This window comes from Prionailurus bengalensis, chromosome C2 (genome assembly GCF_016509475.1).
Source record: "Prionailurus bengalensis isolate Pbe53 chromosome C2, Fcat_Pben_1.1_paternal_pri, whole genome shotgun sequence".
In the NCBI taxonomy this organism is placed as follows: domain Eukaryota; kingdom Metazoa; phylum Chordata; class Mammalia; order Carnivora; family Felidae; genus Prionailurus; species Prionailurus bengalensis.
The window spans coordinates 47,562,775-47,581,231 of record NC_057350.1 but is presented as its reverse complement, the minus strand read 5'-3'; positions in this window follow the sequence as shown (position 1 = coordinate 47,581,231).

Here is an 18,457-nt window from a genome sequence, read left to right as displayed (position 1 = left end):
AGCATAATGCTGGCCTCAGAAAATGAATTCGAAAGTGTTGCTTACTCTTCAATTTTTTGGAATAATTTTAGGAGAATAGTTACCAACTCTTCTTTAAATGTCTGTTGAATTCACCTGTGAAGGGAGTTGGACATTCGTTTGTTGGCAGTTTTTAGATTACTGATTCTTTCATTAATAGTAATTGGCCTATTCAGATTTTCTGTTTCTTCATTATTCAGTCATGGAAGATTATATTTTTTTGGAATTTATTCATTTCTTCTAAGCTGTCTAATTGTTGGCATATAATTGTTTACAGTATTCTCTTACGATGTTTTTTCTTGTGGTATCAATGGTAATTTCTCCTCTTTCTGATTTTATTTATTTTTTTGATGAGCCTGGGTAAAGTTTTGTCCATATTTTATTTTTCAAAGAAACAGCTCTTAGTTTCAATGATCTTTTCCATTGTCTTAAAAATTTTTTTTTTAATTTTTTTTTATTTTTGAGACAGAGAGAGACAGAGCATGAGCAGGAGAGGGGCAGAGAGAGAGAGGGAGACACAGAATCCAAAGCAGGCTCCAGGCTCTGAGTTGTCAGCACAGAGGCCGACGTGGGGCTCGAACTCACAAACTGTGAGATCATGACCTGAGCAGAAGTCGGATGCTTAACCAACTGAGCCACCCAGGTGCCCCTTTTCCCCTGTTTTTTTAGACTCTGTTTCATTTATTTCTTCCTTAATCTTTGTGTTTCCTTCTTTTTACTTTAGGCTTTGATTTTTTTTTGTAAACCCTTTAAATGCAAAGTTAAATTACTTATTTGAGGTTTTTGTTTCTGGAAGTTGGCCTGTGTTATGGATTTTCTTCTTAGAACTGCTTTTGCTGCATCTCAAAGATATTTGGAACTTTGTATTTCCATTTTAATTTTACTCAGGGTATTGTTAATTTAATTTATTTTTTAAGTTTATTTATATTGAGAGAGAGTGCACGTTCAGGGAGGGGCAGAGAAAGAGGGAGAGAGAAAATCCCATGCAGGATCCTCACTGTCTGTATTGAGCCAATGCGGGGCTTGACTCACAAACCGTGAGATCATGACCTGCACTGAAATCAAGAGTTAGATGCTGCTCAACCAACTGAGTCACCCAGGCACCCCTCAAGGTACTTTTTAATTTTTCTCTGATTTCTTCATTGATTCATTGATTGTTTAATAGCAATTTATTTAGTTTCTTTGTATTTGTGTTTTTTTCCAGTTTTCTTCTTTTATTTGATTTCTGTTTCACACTCTTGTGGTCAAAAAAGATGCTTGATATGATTTCAGTCTTTTTGAACTTATTGAGACTTGTTTTATGGCATAATATTTGATCTATGCTGGAGAATGTTTCATGTGCACTGGAAAAGAATGTGTATTCTTCTGTCTATGGATGCAGTGTTCTGTATGTATCTATTAAATCCATGTGGTTTAATGTGTCATTTAGGGCTGATGCTTCCTTATTGATTTTCTGTCTGAATAATCTATCTATTTATGTTAGTGTGGTATTAAAGTACCCTGCTATTGTTGTATTATTTTTTATTTCTCATTTTATTTCTTTTAATATCTGCTTTATATAAATGGGTACCTACCCTCCCTATGTTGGTGCCCCACAAAGACACAGCCTCACCAGGGCCCCAACACAGATGTGGTAATCCCACAATCAGAAGTGATTCCAAAAATATGGAACTCATCCTTGAGGACTGAAGGGATTGTGCCCCATATCAGGTACTCTTACCCGGGGACCCAGCACTGCAAAGATAACCCCTTTGAAATGTCTATTTTTGCAAATCAATAGAGATTAAAACAGGAGAATCATAGACGTATAGGGAACAGAGATCCCACTCTTAAAGGGTTTAAGAGAAAATTGACTTACCCTGAGAACAAGGGAAAAAGCAACAGATTTAAAAGCATCTAGATCATAGGCAAGGAAGACCCACTTACTATTTTTAAGCCAACTGCTGGAGAGGTAGGGAACTGCAGGGATTTTATCCAGTGAGAAAGCACTATCAGAGGCCATTTTTATAATCTCATCCTAATTTGCCGGTGACCAAGCCCATAGGCACCATGTTTGGTGCCCTCCCTCTGACCTGCTAGCACCAGAGGGCATGCTCTCCCCACCCTACACTATAACCAGGATGGACAAGTGCCCCAAGATTTATTCATCCCACTTACCCCACAATAGGGCCATGCAAGCTCAGAGCCCCACCCCACCAACACAGAGACTGAACTGCAATGGGGACAGGCAAGCATCCTGAGCCCCAACCACCCCAGACAGCAGCAAAGCCAAAACTGGGTGAGTGCCCCACAACCAGGACAGGTAAATACCACCAGCCCTGCCCTCCCCACATAGCAGTCAACACACGACTAGACTGGGTACACATCCTGAGCCCCACCCAACACATACAGAAAATGAGTCCCACTCAATCTGCACAGAAACTGAGCTGCAACCAAGATGGGCAAGTGGCTTGAACTCTGTTCTACCCTCAATGGCCAAGCTATACCAGGCCTAAACCTTCCCATGCAGTAGACATGACCCTATAAGAGCTGGCAGGCACATGCAGCCTCATGAGGGGTACATATAGAGAGGTGACCAGGGGAGATTGCACTTCTGGGCCATTGGCTACAGCTCTTATACAAGACCACTTCTTCAAGAGAGGAAGGTGGCCATTTAACCTCATACGTATAGATAAACACAGAAAGAGGAACAAAATGAGGAGACAGAGGAATATGTTAAAAACCAAAGAATAAGACAAATCCCCCTAAAGGACCTTAATGAAGTAGAGATAAGCAACTTACCCAACAAAGACTTCAAAGTCATGGTCATAAGAAAGTTCAGCAATCTTTGGAGAAGAATGGACAAATACGTAAGAACTTCAACAGAGAGAAAATATAATAAAGTACCATACAGAAGTTATAACAAAGCTGAAAAATAAACTAAAGACGGTTCAATGGCAGAATGGATTAAATAGAAGCACAAATCAGCAAGCTGAAAGACAAGGCAATGGAAAACATCCAGACAGAGCAGTAAAATGAAAAAAAAAAAGAATTAAAAGAAGTGAGATACCTTAAGGGATCTCTGAGACAACATTAAGCAGAATAGCATTTGTATTATAGGGGTCCCAGAAAGAGAAAAGAGGAAAAACAATATTTGAAGAAATAATGGCTGAAAACTTTTCTGATCTGCAAAAGGAAACAGACATCCAGGACCAGGAGACCCAGATAGTCCCAAGTAAGATGAACCCAAAGGCAAATGCACTGATATATAATTAAAATGGTAAAAGTCAAGGATGAAGAGAATCTTAAAAGTAGCAAGGGAAACGCAATTTATTCTCTATAAGAGAAATCCCATAAAGCTACAAGATTTGTCAGCAGGAACTTTACAGGACAGAAGAAGGTGGCATGACCTATTCAAAGTACTGAAAGGAAAGAACTGCCAACTAAGAATTCTTTACCCAGCAACATTATCATTCAGAATCAACAGAGATGAGAAATTTTCTAGATAAATAAAAGATAAAGGAGTTCAAAAGCACTAAATCAACCATACAAGAAATATTAAAGGGACTTTTCTAAGCCAAAAAAAAAGAAGGTTCTACTAATAAGAAAACGTAAGAGAATCTCACCAGGAAAGGTAAATAAATAATAAAGGTAGTGAATCAGTCACTTATAAAGCAAGTATGAAGGGTAAAGGACAAAAGTAGTAAAATTAATTTAAAATATAATTAGTTGAGAGATACTTGAAAGATGAAACACTTTTCATCAAAAATATAAAACATGGTTGGGGGGAGTAAAAATAAAAGCTTTGGAATGTGTTCAAAATTAACTTCCTAAAAACTCAGAGTAAATGCACAGAAGAAAAAGAGAAAGTAATCTAAACATAACACTAAATACAACAATGAAACCATAAGGGAAGAGAGGGAAAGAAAACAGAGAAACTACAGAATAGCCAGAAGCAATGAATAAAATGGCAATGAATGAATGAATGAATGAATGAATAAAATTGCCTTCAATAATTACTTTAAATGAACCACTAAATACTCTAATCAAAATACATAGGGTGGCTGGGTTAATTTTAAAAGACAACAACAAGATCTTCCTACCTGCTGTCTACAAGATAGTTCAAACCTAGGACACTCACAGACTGAAAGTGAAATGATGAAAAAAGATAGGCCCTGAAAATGGAAATGAAGAGAAAGCTAGGATAGCAATGTGCATCTCACACAAAATAGACTTTAAAACAGACTGTAACAAAAGACAGAAAGAAGGGCCTTACATAGTGATAAAGTGGTCAATCCAACAAGAGGATGTAACATTTGTAAACATTTATACACCCAACCTCCCTGACTCCCCAGTTGACCGGGCTTCTCTCTTCCATGTTGGCCCAAGGCATTCTGGACATAGAACAGTACTGGCATTTATCAGTCATATTTATATTTTCATCTTTCTTGGTAGGCAGCAATACATGGAGGTCAGAGACTGGGTCTTAAATAACCTCATAATGTTCCCCTTCTCAATTACTTATTGCTACTAGGAACTTTTACATCTCTTGATATCTCTTGTCATTTTCATTTTGGTGTGGGGGGGTGCTGGTGGGGAATAAGAGTTGGCAGGGCTAAGCAGGGAAGTGGGGGAGCAGAGGTGAGGGTCACCTACTTCCATTTGGTTCAGGGGACTGTTTGCAATTCCTATTATTAATAGAGTACCAAAGAACTGGCTGTTCAAGGGAGTTTTGAAGATTCTGGTTGGAAGAAATTCCTCAGAGCCCAGATGGATAGTGAGATGCAGAGTTAGGGAGGAACGGTCTTGTACCCTGCAGACAGAAAGGATGCAGCTCTCTTGGCAGGCATGTTGGAGTTCTTAGAGGTAGCATTGCCAGTAGTACTTCCCAGAGTATCATGCTGCACCTTTATGCAGTTGAACTTTCCTTGAAGTCCCTGGAAGATTCTTGACTACTTCAGGTTCCTCCTCATGAGAAGAGGCAAAGCAGGGATGGCTTCCAACACAGAGTCTCAGATGAATCAGCCAGCCATGTTGCTGTTATTGCTATGAGAAGTGACACTTTGTGGGGACTGTGTTGGGGACTGGATTGCTCTGATTGTAGGAGGAACAAAGAAAATCTGCAGTGGAGGTAGGAGATGTTATAGCCAGTATCAGCCAGACTTGTTTCCATTTTGGAGGAAGTGATGAAGAAACAAAAAGACCCAGATAGTCATCTCTCCAGAGAACAATACTGAACTCTATGGATGCACATGGGAAGAAAGTTCTCTCTTTTCTCCTCTTCAGTTTTTCCTTCCTCTCTCCTTTCTTTCCTTTTTCTCTCTTTCCCTTCCCTCTCCTCTCCTCTCCTCTCCTCTCCTCTCCTCTCCTCTCCTCTCCTCTCCTCTCCTCTCCTCTCCTCTCCTCTCCTTTCCTCTCCTCTCCTCTCCTCTCCTCTCCACCCCAGAGTTTTGGTTTCTATGACACCTTTGTGAAGGATGATAGAAAACAGTGGGCTATAATCCCTGTCAACTTAATTTAAACTGTTGCCATTAGTGAATATTCAACCAGGAAAATACAAACCACTAAAGCTATTTAAAATGGTAGGAATTTGGGGAGCCTGGGTGATTCAGTCAGTTAAGCATCTGAACTCTTGATTTCGGCTCAGGTCATGCTCTCACGGTCCATGAGATCCAGCCCTGCACTGGTCTCTGCACTGACAGTGCAAAGCCTGCTTGGGATTTTCTGTCTCCCTCTCTCTGTGCCCCTCCCCTGCTTGTGCTCTCTCTCTCTCTCTCTCTCTCTCTCTCTCTCTCTCTCTCTCTCTCTAAGTAAATAAACATTTAAAATAGTAGGAATTTAATAGGGTGAATTAGGTATAGATAAGATGGAAGATTTGAGAAACCAAATAGGAGATAGAGTGACAAGCCAGAAATCAGCAGCAAAAGAAACTATAACAAGAGAGATAAAGGGAGAGTTCTTTTTTAAATTGAGGTATAATTGACATACAACATTGTGTAAGTATGAAGTATACAAGTGTTGATACATTTGTGAGTTGCAATATGATTTTTATTGGATCCTGGTCACTGGAGTCATGTAGTGGAATTTAAAACTGCAACTGACTTTTCTTGCCATGAAACCACGTGAGAGATGCAACCTGAGGCAGAAAAAGAGGTAGAAATGCCCAGGCTTTTCCTTTTCTCCTGCTCTCCAATCTTCCCATGAGTTGCCTGTCCTTGGCTAAAGCCAGAGCCAGCTGAGAGCTCAGGGAATGTAGCCTGCAGGGGGCAGCACCACCTTGTTACAGAGCTGCATGGGGGAAAGGAGAAAAGATTTGAAACAGACCAAGGCTCAGTGCAGTCTTCTTATAGTAGCCTTCTGGGTAATATGATGGAGGAAAGGTGTGTGTGTGTGTGTGTGTGTGTGTGTGTGTGTGTGCGCGCGCGCGCATGTGTTGTGTGTTGTAGGGCAGGGATTGGGGGCAGTGGATAGTCTGAAATTGAGACAAATTCTTAACTTTCCTGCCAGAAGAATTGAAGTTTATGCTGGCTTGATACTTAGTTTTCAGACCAAAGGATCATATTCAACATGAATTCATTTCACAGACTTTAATAAAACATTAGATTTTGCCACCAGTTTAAATGAGCTAATCTAAGACTGTGTTCCAAATGAGTAGTAACAATGTACAAATAGCCAAACAATTCAACCAAGTGGTGCTTAGTCTTTATACTGAAATGGTAATATTCATTTCTTACTGTAGTTATCATGGAAGAATTAGACTTAGAGGAGGCATATGTGCTTATTTTCATTTATTCATGATGTTATCACCACAAGTGGGCAAGCTTGTTTGGATAAAATACAAATTGGCTTAAAGGTTTAACATAAAAATTAGCTAAATTACCCTTAAACAGGGCTGAAACTTTTTAATTAACTTTTTTTTCCCTTTTTCATTTTTATATGTCTCTTGCTTTTTCTGTTTTCAGCCAAGAGAGACAGTACTGAAATGTCATTAAAAAATGTCGATTTTGCAATATTTCTCTGCCCTTGGGAACAGGAAATACCTAGAATTCTGCTAGTAAGATGGTTCTTAAGAAATTTCTCTTGTAATTTTTATAATGAAGGGGATTAAATATGTTTGGATGAGTATCCAGTATTGGGAACGTTGTCACTCTGATGCTCCAGACCCATTGACATTTTCCCAAAATGTTCCTTCTTCCATATGTTAGGGAATTACTTTTAAGATCAAGTAATGAGTATAATTGAGTCTGTGCTGGTTTTGGATTACATACTCCTTATGAATGTGAAATAGATTAAATAGGGGACACTTGAGAAGTAATGAATTCCAACAATAATATCGACTGGTATAACTAAGAAGCTGAGCGAGGGACTTTTGACAGCATTAAAGTGGTATTGGCATTTTCTTCTCTTCAGAGGAGAGAAGTTGGGGCTAGGTCGTAAATGACAATCGGCTTTCTGAAGGCCTCCCAGGCTACCCCAACAGCTTTTTTGGCTGCATGGTAAACCTCTAGTCACTGGAGCCGTGGAACTGATTTAGCAACAAAGTTAAAATAATGTCACTAAAGGCCAACATTGAAAAATTATACTGTTCTCATATCTTCCTTTTATCATGAGAATTACTTCTGTATCATAAGATATCCATGTCTTATGTTTATACTATCGTTGCTATAGATAATTTGATTGGCTTGGTCAACACTTGAGAGAAAAAAGCAGATGATTAGTCACTGAGTATCCACTATGTTCTAGTGGCTGTGTGAGTTGCTTGGCAGTGCTTAGGAAGAGACACAGGCATTAACCAATGGACAGATGGATGATTTGTCTGTCACAGCCACAGGCTGCACTCAGTTATCACATGGGATGCAAATGACAGAGGGTAGCAGTTGTGTCTTAGTGAAGTTAGTGTGGGCTTTGGAACCAGTTGCCTGCTTATTCTCAAATCCATTTCCTGTCCTTCCTCTGCTCCCTTCTCTGTGTTAGTAAGAAGCTATTCTTGTTATTCCCAAAACTTTACCATGCAGCTTTGCCCTGGGAATGGAACTGGAAGACACTGGCAACAAATAGGAGGGATAGAGCAAGGAATAACCAGGGTACTTACCTCTACCTCTCTCTGCTTCGAGGATATCTTTAGTAGTGACTGTTCTGATGCTCCAGCTCCTGCCAGACAGCTTGCTCTTCGGCCCCAACTCCCACTGTCTGAGCCTGCTGGGTTCCAGCTTCTACGTGTCTTCTTCTGAGTTTTGGAGACATCAGTTCCTCCCTTTGCCCATCCAACTCTGGGGATAATTGCGGCCTCTTGTATTAGAAATTCCTGGTTTCCTTCCCTCCCATGTTTTCTGTTTGGGCTCTTCTAATATCTTTGTGACAAGTATCCCTTAGAAAACTCCCTCTATTAAATTACCGGGTACAGGAATTGGTGCTCTGGCTGCACCATAAATGATGCTGAATCTGAGAGATGTAGGTTAAAGTCTACTTTTGATCCACCGTGAGGAATCCACTTGAGCAAGTCATTTAACTTTCTGAGGATGTTTTCTCATTCATATTGTGGGGTTAATATGGACCTCCAAAATTGTAATAGAGCTTAAATGAGATTTCTATCATGGTACCTACCACAATGCAAGCATCCAATAAATCTTAGCCCTTAAGCCTATGATTTAAAAATGAGGGTAGTGCTCTCTAAAGTATCTAATACAGAGAATCCTAGGGAAACAAAAGCATCATGATTATATGAGTAAAACATTCATTTAAGAGGGTGTGTGGGTTGTTGGAAAGGTCATGGAATACAAATTGGAGTTGTTTGGACGTACTGTCTATGGTGAAGAGCAGATTATCTGGGAGCAAAAGATGAGATTAGGGTGTATTCCAGGGACGGGGTCAACTGGGAGACAAAAGTTGGCTGAAAGACATTAAGGCGTGACTGGAACAAGAACAGTGGGCAGCAAGGAGTTAGAAAAGCTGAGGGCACATAAGGATAGCTTCCGGCTGTGGGAACCATCCACAGATTTATGCAAACCCATAGTATTAGAGGAGAATACTCCCTACTATAAAAGAAGGCAATGTTGCTTATCCCATGTTGGTATACAATTTTTGCTAATCTACATTGAACATGACATTAGAACTCTTCTATGGCATATTTGATGATTGCAAATGGGCAGCTGCCTTAAGCAGAAAAGCCCAAAAACTTACCTCAATTTCTAGAACCTTATAAAAAATGTTAGTCATCCAAATCTTAATTGATCTAGATATATTCTTAACCTCCTTCCTTTTACTGGAAATGTCATATAGAGAAATGTATTTTATTAATCTGATAGACATAAGATTTATAATATAATGGATCCACTTGTCTAAGGTTGTAATGGAAAAACATTTTGGTTAAATTTAGTAGATATGTTTAGACTGTGACATGGGCTTGGAAGATAGTAGGTGCTCAATTAGTGCTTGTTGAATAAAATGTGTATTAAATAAAAACATTGGCAACATGAAATCACACATTTTCCAAGAACTTATCAAGGCAATCACAAAGGAGCAACACACTGCATTTTGAAATAATGAATGTGAAACTATAAAATGTGATACAAATGTAAGATGTTATTATTCTAAAAGAATCTTGTGAAACATAGCAAGAGTTGTTGGTATTAAATAATGATTCATAATTTTTGCCTTGTAAATTAGGGAGTGTCAGGTATTTGTATCTCTGATTTATATCTCAGTAAATCACGGTAGAATGTAGTGGGCCTGGAAAACAAATCTAAAGCAGACTTGAGTCTATTTTTGGTGGTACTACATTTGAGTGGAATGCAGACAACCTAGTTTAAAGGTATTGTGACAGACTTTATTATCTACACAACAAAACATACAGGTTGAGCCCTGCTCTTTAGAGAGCTTGCCCTTTTCCTGGTCACTGAGAGTAAGAGGATCACCCTGGCTCTCCCCCAAGCTGGCTCACAATATCTTCTGGCTAAATTTATCCTCAGGCTAAATCTGGTACCAAGGAGATTGTACATGTAGTTACTTTGGGTGCAGTGCTTGACAAGAGAAACTGTGTGTGTGTGTGTGTGTGTGTGTGTATGTGTGTGTGTACAAAGCACTTTTCTCAGCTACTATGGTAGACACTTGTTACCATTGCTATTAGGTGATACTCGAGGAAACGTCTTTCAATATAGTCATCACCGTGAAGGCACACTCTTACATGCTTCAAGAACATTGGAAGTACTTAGAAATACAATTTTGGGGATAAAGACTTGGAAACTTGAAGTCAGAGAAAAAATTGCAATGGTTCAGTCTTATTTACACTGTGGTTGACGTTTATAGCATTTACTTAACCATCACTTCATATAGTCTTCCTTTAAATGAATTTACACTTTTTCATAGGACCCTTTTACTAATTCTCCCTACCAATATTCTCTTTTTCAGTATTTCATATAAAATAGGAGTTATTTAAGATGCTGCCTAGATACAGCTGTTATTTTATATCAGGGAAAACAACACAGAGTCCTAAGTGAAAACAGAATGGCATTCCTTTCCAATATACCAATATGCTGGGAATTTTACTTTCAATATGACTGCCCTGAAAAATAAATACAGTTTCAAATAGCCAGTTTGAATATCCTAAAATGCTCTAAGACACTTTGGCAACATTGGTAGAAAATTAATTTGTGGTTTATTCATATTACTCTGCATGAGGAGAAAATAGCTCAGTCAATGAATGGAAACCAATTTCTTAATGTTTCTCATTTGCCTAATTGCTTTCCCAAGGAATAAATAATAAACAATCAAAGAAAAAGTTCATGAAAGGTACAAGACACGTTGATGGTCACAGAGCTTTCTTCAATTCTTTCTTAGTTTTACAAGTTCTTTTCTGAAATCAGTCACCTCTACTGTCACCTCCATCATTATCAACATTAACAAAGCACAAGAGTCACCCATTTCCAACTTTTTGTTTCTCCTTTTTATTCTTACATCCTTCTTCTCTTCCTTCTCCTTTTCTTCCTCCTTCCTCAAATCTCCTTCTCTGCCTTCTCTTTTTCAATGAAATAGAGTTCATTGAAGAGTTTGGGGGGAGGAGGGATAGTGGAGGAATGTTCAACAAACCATGAATCCGTCAGTCTGGCTGGAATGAAGCGAAATAGTGGAAATAATGTAGGGAAGGTAGGTGGGAGTCAAATTGTGAAAGCCCTTGAAGGACAGGTTTGGATTTCATTCTGTAAGCAATGGAGAACTGTCAGTGGTTAAATACGAACATATGCTAAAGAGTGATTTTGGAAAATATACATATTAGTAAAAGTATAGATTCAGCTGGTCTAAGACAACCAAAAATGAAGGTGACTTAAGTAAGATTAAAATTTATTTCTTAGTCTATTAACAGTCTAGGCTTAAGTAATCCAGACTGGTAGATTGGTTTGACAGAGGGAGGGCTCCAGGACCATTCTATCCTGTTGTTTCACCATCCCTAAAACTTGTCCTAGAGATAGTCCACATGGGCCATGACTGCTTGCGTCCACTTCCGCTTGTCTGAGGCAAAGAAAGGGAATGGGGAGTACAGGTGTCCAGCTCAAATACAGAGGTCCTATTAGTATAAAAAAATACTAGCAAACAAGTGTCCAACCTGGCAGGCAGCAGTATGCAGAATATACTGGAATAGAGTATCTAAATTTGTCTCTGTAAATTCCCTAGCTATTCTAGCACCAGGTTTCTTCACCCCTTAGGGGATAAGTATACTATCCTTGGACAGATTCCCATACCAAGGAGATGCAAAACAGTGTATGGAAGAAATAGTAAACCAAATGTTAGGGGAGTTAGGTTTAAGTCTCAACTTATTACTTATAAGTTGGGTGACTTTAGGTAGATTCCCTAAACTTATTGGATTTCAATTTTATTTTCTATATATGTGGTTATAAAAGCTACCTCTTTTTGTCACAATGTTTGTCATAACAATTAAAAAACAGCAAGGTACTGTCATTGCCTTTCAATTAATATTGGATGTAGGTGTGTGTGTGTGTATGTGTGTGTGTGTGAGAGAGAGAGAGAGAGAGAGAGAGGGAGGGAGGAAGGAAGAGAGAGAGTTGGAAAAAGGATAAAAGTATAATATCAGGGAACAAGTATGAAAATGACTATGATTATGGCTGTGATCTTTTTTTTTTTTATGAAATTTATTGACAAATTGGTTTCCATACAACACCCAGTGCTCATCCCAAAAGGTGCCCTCCTCAATACCCATCACCCACCCTCTCCTCCCTCCCACCCCCCATCAACCCTCAGTTTGTTCTCAGTTTTTAACAGTCTCTTATGCTTTGGCTCTCTCCCATTCTAACCTCTTTTTTTTTTTTCCCTTCCCCTCCCCCGTGGGTTCCTGTTAAGTTTCTCAGGATCCACATAAGAGTGAAACCATATAGTATCTGTCTTTCTCTGTATGGCTTATTTCACTTAGCATCACACTCTCCAGTTCCATCCACGTTGCTACAAAAGGCCATATTTCATTTTTTCTCATTGCCACGTAATATTCCATTGTGTATATAAACCACAATTTCTTTATCCATTCATCAGTTGATGGACATTTAGGCTCTTTCCATACTTTGGCTATTGTTGAGAGTGCTGCTATGAACATTGGGGTACAAGTGCCCCTATGCATCAGTACTCCTCTATCCCTTGGATAAATTCCTAGCAGTGCTATTGCTGGGTCATAGGGTAGGTCTATGTTAATTTTCTGAGGAACCTCCACACTGCTTTCCAGAGCGGCTGCACCAATTTGCATTCCCACCAACAGTGCAAGAGGGTTCCCGTTTCTCCACATCCTCGCCAGCATCTATAGTCTCCTGATTTGTTCATTTTGGCCACTCTGACTGGCGTGAGGTGATACCTGAGTGTGGTTTTGATTTGTATTTCCCTGATAAGGAGCGACGCTGAACATCTTTTCATGTGCCTGTTGGCCATCCGGATGTCTTCTTTAGAGAAGTGTCTATTCATGTTTTCTGCCCATTTCTTCACTGGGTTATTTGTTTTTCGGGTGTGGAGTTTGGTGAGCTCTTTATAGATTTTGGATACTAGCCCTTTGTCCGATATGTCATTTGCGAATATCTTTTCCCATTCTGTTGGTTGCCTTTTAGTTTTGTTGGTTGTTTCCTTTGCTGTGCAGAAGCTTTTTATCTTCGTAAGGTCCCAGTAATTCACTTTTGCTTTTAATTCCCTTGCCTTTGGGGATGTGTCAAGTAAGAGATTGCTACGGCTGAGGTCAGAGAGGTCTTTTCCTGCTTTCTCCTCTAAGGTTTTGATGGTTTCCTGTCTCACATTTAGGTCCTTTATCCATTTTGAGTTTATTTTTGTGAATGGTGTGAGAAAGTGGTCTAGTTTCAACCTTCTGCATGTTGCTGTCCAGTTCTCCCAGCACCATTTGTTAAAGAGGCTGTCTTTTTTCCATTGGATGTTCTTTCCTGCTTTGTCAAAGATGAGTTGGCCATACGTTTGTGGGTCTAGTTCTGGGGTTTCTATTCTATTCCATTGGTCTATGTGTCTGTTTTTGTGCCAATACCATGCTGTCTTGATGATGACAGCTTTGTAGTAGAGGCTAAAGTCTGGGATTGGGATGCCTCCTGCTTTGGTCTTCTTCTTCAAAATTCCTTTGGCTATTCGGGGCCTTTTGTGGTTCCATATGAATTTTAGGATTGCTTGTTCTAGTTTCGAGAAGAATGCTGGTGTAATTTTGATTGGGATTGCATTGAATATGTAGATAGCTTTGGGTAGTATTGACATTTTGACAATATTTATTTTTCCAATCCATGAGCAGGGAATGTCTTTCCATTTCTTTAAATCTTCTTCAATTTCCTTCATAAGCTTTCTATAGTTTTCAGCATACAGATCCTTTACATCTTTGGTTAGATTTATTCCTAGGTATTTCATGCTTCTTGGTGCAATTGTGAATGGGATCAGTTTCTTTATTTGTCTTTCTGTTGTTTCATTGTTAGTGTATAAGAATGCAACTGATTTCTGTACATTGATTTTGTATCCTGCAACTTTGCTGAATTCCTGTATCAGTTCTAGCAGACTTCTGGTGGAGTCTATCGGATTTTCCATGTATAATATCATGTCATCTGCAAAAAGCGAAACCTTGACTTCATCTTTGCCAATTTTGATGCCTTTGATTTCCTTTTGTTGTCTGATTGCTGATGCTAAAACTTCCAGCACTATGTTAAACAGCAGCGGTGAGAGTGGGCATCCTTGTCGTGTTCCTGATCTCAGGGAAAAAGCTTTCAGTTTTTCCCCGTTGAGGATGATGTTAGCTGTGGGCTTTTCATAAATGGCTTTTATGATCCTTAAGTATGTTCCTTCTATCCCGACTTTCTCAAGGGTTTTTATGAAGAAAGGGTGCTGGATTTTGTCGAAGGCCTTTTCTGCATCGATTGAGAGGATCATATGGTTCTTCTCTTTTTTTTTTGTTAATGTGATGTATCACGTTGATTGATTTGCGAATGTTGAACCAGCCCTGCATCCCAGGAATGAATCCCACTTGATCATGGTGAATAATTCTTTTTATATGCCGTTGAATTCGATTTGCTAGTATCTTATTGAGAATTTTTGCATCCATATTCATCAGGGATATTGGCCTGTAGTTCTCTTTTTTGACTGGGTCTCTGTCTGGTTTAGGAATCAAAGTAATACTGGCTTCATAGAATGAGTCTGGAAGTTTTCCTTCCCTTTCTATTTCTTGGAATAGCTTGAGAAGGATAGGTATTATCTCTGCTTTAAACGTCTGGTAGAACTCCCCTGGGAAGCCATCTGGTCCTGGACTCTTATTTGTTGGGAGATTTTTGATAACCGATTCAATTTCTTCGCTGGTTATGGGTCTGTTCAAGCTTTCTATTTCCTCCTGATTGAGTTTTGGAAGAGTGTGGGTGTTCAGGAATTTGTCCATTTCTTCCAGGTTGTCCAATTTGTTGGCATATAAGTTTTCATAGTATTCCCTGATAATTGTTTGTATCTCTGAGGGATTGGTTGTAATCATTCCATTTTCATTCATGATTTTCTCTATTTGGGTCATCTCCCTTTTCTTTTTGAGAAGCCTGGCTAGAGGTTTGTCAATTTTGTTTATTTTTTCAAAAAACCAACTCTTGGTTTTGTTGATCTGCTCTACAGTTTTTTTTAGATTCTATATTGTTTATTTCTGCTCTGATCTTTATTATTTCTCTTCTTCTGCTGGGCTTAGGCTGCCTTTGCTGTTCTGCTTCTAGTTCCTTTAGGTGTGCTGTTAGATTTTGTATTTGGGATTTTTCTTGTTTCTTGAGATAGGCCTGGATTGCAATGTATGTTCCTCTCAGGACTGCCTTTGCTGCGTCCCAAAGCGTTTGGATTGTTGTATTTTCATTTTCGTTTGTTTCCATATATTTTTTGATTTCTTCTCTAATTGCCTGGTTGACCCACTCATTCGTTAGTAGGGTGTTCTTTAACCTCCATGCTTTTGGAGGTTTTCCAGACTTTTTTCTGTGGTTGATTTCAAGCTTCATAGCATTGTGGTCTGAAAGTAAGCATGGTATAATTTCAATTCTTGTAAACTTATGAAGGGCTGTTTTGTGACCCAGTATATGATCTATCTTGGAGAATGTTCCATGTGCACTCGAGAAGAAAGTATATTCTGTTGCTTTGGGATGCAGAGTTCTAAATATCTGTCAAGTCCATCTGATCCAGTGTCTCATTCAGGGCCCTTGTTTCTTTATTGACCGTGTGTCTAGATGATCTATCCATTTCTGTAAGTGGTGTATTAAAGTCCCCTGCAATTACCACATTCTTATCAATAAGGTTGCTTATGTTTATGAGTAATTGTTTTATATATTTGGGGGCTTCGGTATTCGGTGCATAGACATTTATAATTGTTAGCTCTTCCTGATGGATAGACCCTGTAACTATTATATAATGTCCTTCTTCATCTCTTGTTACAGCCTTTAATTTAAAGTCTAGTTTGTCTGATATAAGTATGGCTACTCCAGCTTTCTTTTGGCTTCCAGTCGCATGATAAATAGTTCTCCATCCCCTCACTCTCAATCTAAAGGTGTCCTCAGGTCTAAAATGAGTCTCTTGTAGGCAGCAAATAGATGGGTCTTGTTTTTTTTATCCATTCTGATACCCTATGTCTTTTGGTTGGCGCGTTTAATCCATTTACATTCAGTGTTATTATAGAAAGATACGGGTTTAGCGTCATTGTGATGTCTGTATGTTTTATGCTTGTAGTGATGTCTCTGGGACTTTGTCTCACAGGGTCCCCCTTAGGATCTCTTGTAGGGCTGGTTTAGTGGTGACAAATTCCTTCAGTTTTTGTTTGTTTGGGAAGACCTTTATCTCTCCTTCTATTGTAAATGACAGACTTGCTGGGTAAAGGATTCTTGGCTGCATATTTTTTCTGTCTAGCACCCTGAAAATCTCGTGCCAATTCTTTCTGGCCTGCCAAGTTTCAAAAGAGAGATCAGTCACGAGTCTTATAGGTCTCCCTTTATATGTGAGGGCACGTTTACCCCTTGCTGCTTTCAGAATTTTCTCTTTATCCTTGTATTTTGCCAGTTTCACTATGATATGTCGTGCAGAAGATCGTTTCAAGTTACGTCTGAAGGGAGTTCTCTGTGCCTCTTGGATTTCAATGCCTTTTTCCTTCCCCAGTTCAGGGAAGTTCTCAGCTATGATTTCTTCAAGTACCCCTTCAGCACCTTTCCCTCTCTCTTCCTCCTCTGGGATACCAATTATGCGTATATTATTTCTTTTTAGTGTATCACTTAGTTCTCTAATTTTCCCCTCATACTCCTGGATTTTTTTCTCTCTCTTTTTCTCAGCTTCCTCTTTTTCCATAACTTTATCTTCTAGTTCACCTATTCTCTCCTCTGCCTCTTCAAGCCGAGCTGTGGTGGTTTCCATTTTGTTATGCATTTCGTTTGAAGCGTTTTTCAGCTCCTCGTGACTGTTCCTTAGTCCCTTGATCTCTGTAGCAAGAGATTCTCTGCTGTCCTCTATACTGTTTTCAAGCCCAGCAATTAATTTTATGACTATTATTCTAAATTCACTTTCTGTTATATTATTTAAATCCTTTTTGATCAGCTCATTAGCTGTTGTTATTTCCTGGAGATTCTTCTGAGGGGAATTCTTCCGCTTGGTCATTTTGGATAGTCCCTGGTGTGGTGAGGACCTGCAGGGCACTTCCCCTGTGCTGTGGTGTATAACTGGAGTTGGTGGGCGGGGCCGCAGTCAGACCTGATGTCTGCCCCCAGCCCACCGCTGGGGTCACAGACAGACTGGTGTGTGCCTTCTCTTCCCTTCTCCTAGGGGCGGGATTCACTGTGGGGTGGTGTGGCTCGTCTGGGCTACTTGCACCCTGCCAGGCTTGTGATGCTGGGGATCTGGCGTATTAGCTGGGGTGGGTAGGCAAGGTGCACGGGGACAGGAGGGGCAGGCTTAGCTCGCTTCTTCTTAGGTGATCCACTTCAGGAGGGGCCCTGTGGCAGTGGGAGGGAGTCAGATCCGCTGCCGGAGGTTTGGCTCCGCAGAAGCACAGAGTTGGGTGTTTGCGTGGAGCGAGCAAGTTCCCTGGCAGGAACCGGTTCCCTTTGGGATTTCGGCTGGGGGATGGGCGGGGGAGATGGCGCTGGCGAGCGCCTTTGTTCCCCACCAAACTGAGCTCTGTCGTCAGGGGGCTCAGCAGCTCTCCCTCCCTTTGTCCTCCAGCCTTCCCGCTTTCTGAGCAGAGCTGTTAACTTATGACCTCCCAGATGCTAAGTCGTGCTTGCTGTCGGAACACAGTCCGTCAGGCCCCTCCGCTTTTGCAAGCCAGACTCGGGGGCTCTGCTTGGCCGGCGAGCCGCCCCTCCGCCCCGGCTCCCTCCCGCCAGTCTGAGGAGCGCGCACCGCCTCGCCGCCCTTCCTACCCTCTTCCGTGGGCCTCTCGTCTGCGTTTGGCTCCGGCGACTCCGTTCTGCTAATCCTCTGGCGGTTTTCTGGGTTATTTAGGCAGGTGTAGGTGGAATCTAAGTGATCAGCAGGACGTGCAGTGAGCCCAGCGTCCTCCTAAGCCGCCATCTTGCAAAAAAAAAAAAAACTATGGCTGTGATCTTTATTCATTTCTTTATCTCCAGTGCCTGCCATATGGCAGACCCTACACTTATTAGTTGGGTTTATTTCTTAAATTGCAAGTTTTACTTTAGAGCATCACATCCAAATGCTTTTAGGGAAATTATTTATGTTTATTTTGAGTTTTTGAAGCCTTCCTTTACCTCATTTTCATCAACTGTCTAGAGTAGACCACATTGTAGAGAATAAAGGTATGGTTTAATATAAAACTTCTGTTGTTTCTCATTTTATCAGGGAGACATCTAAAAGTGTGTCAATATTTTGAAAATGTGTAACCGTTGTATTTTATCATTCTTTTTGTTTTTTTTTTCATCATAAGTGTACTCTTTAATCCCCACTCTCTATTTTCCCCCATTGCCTCCCATCTCCC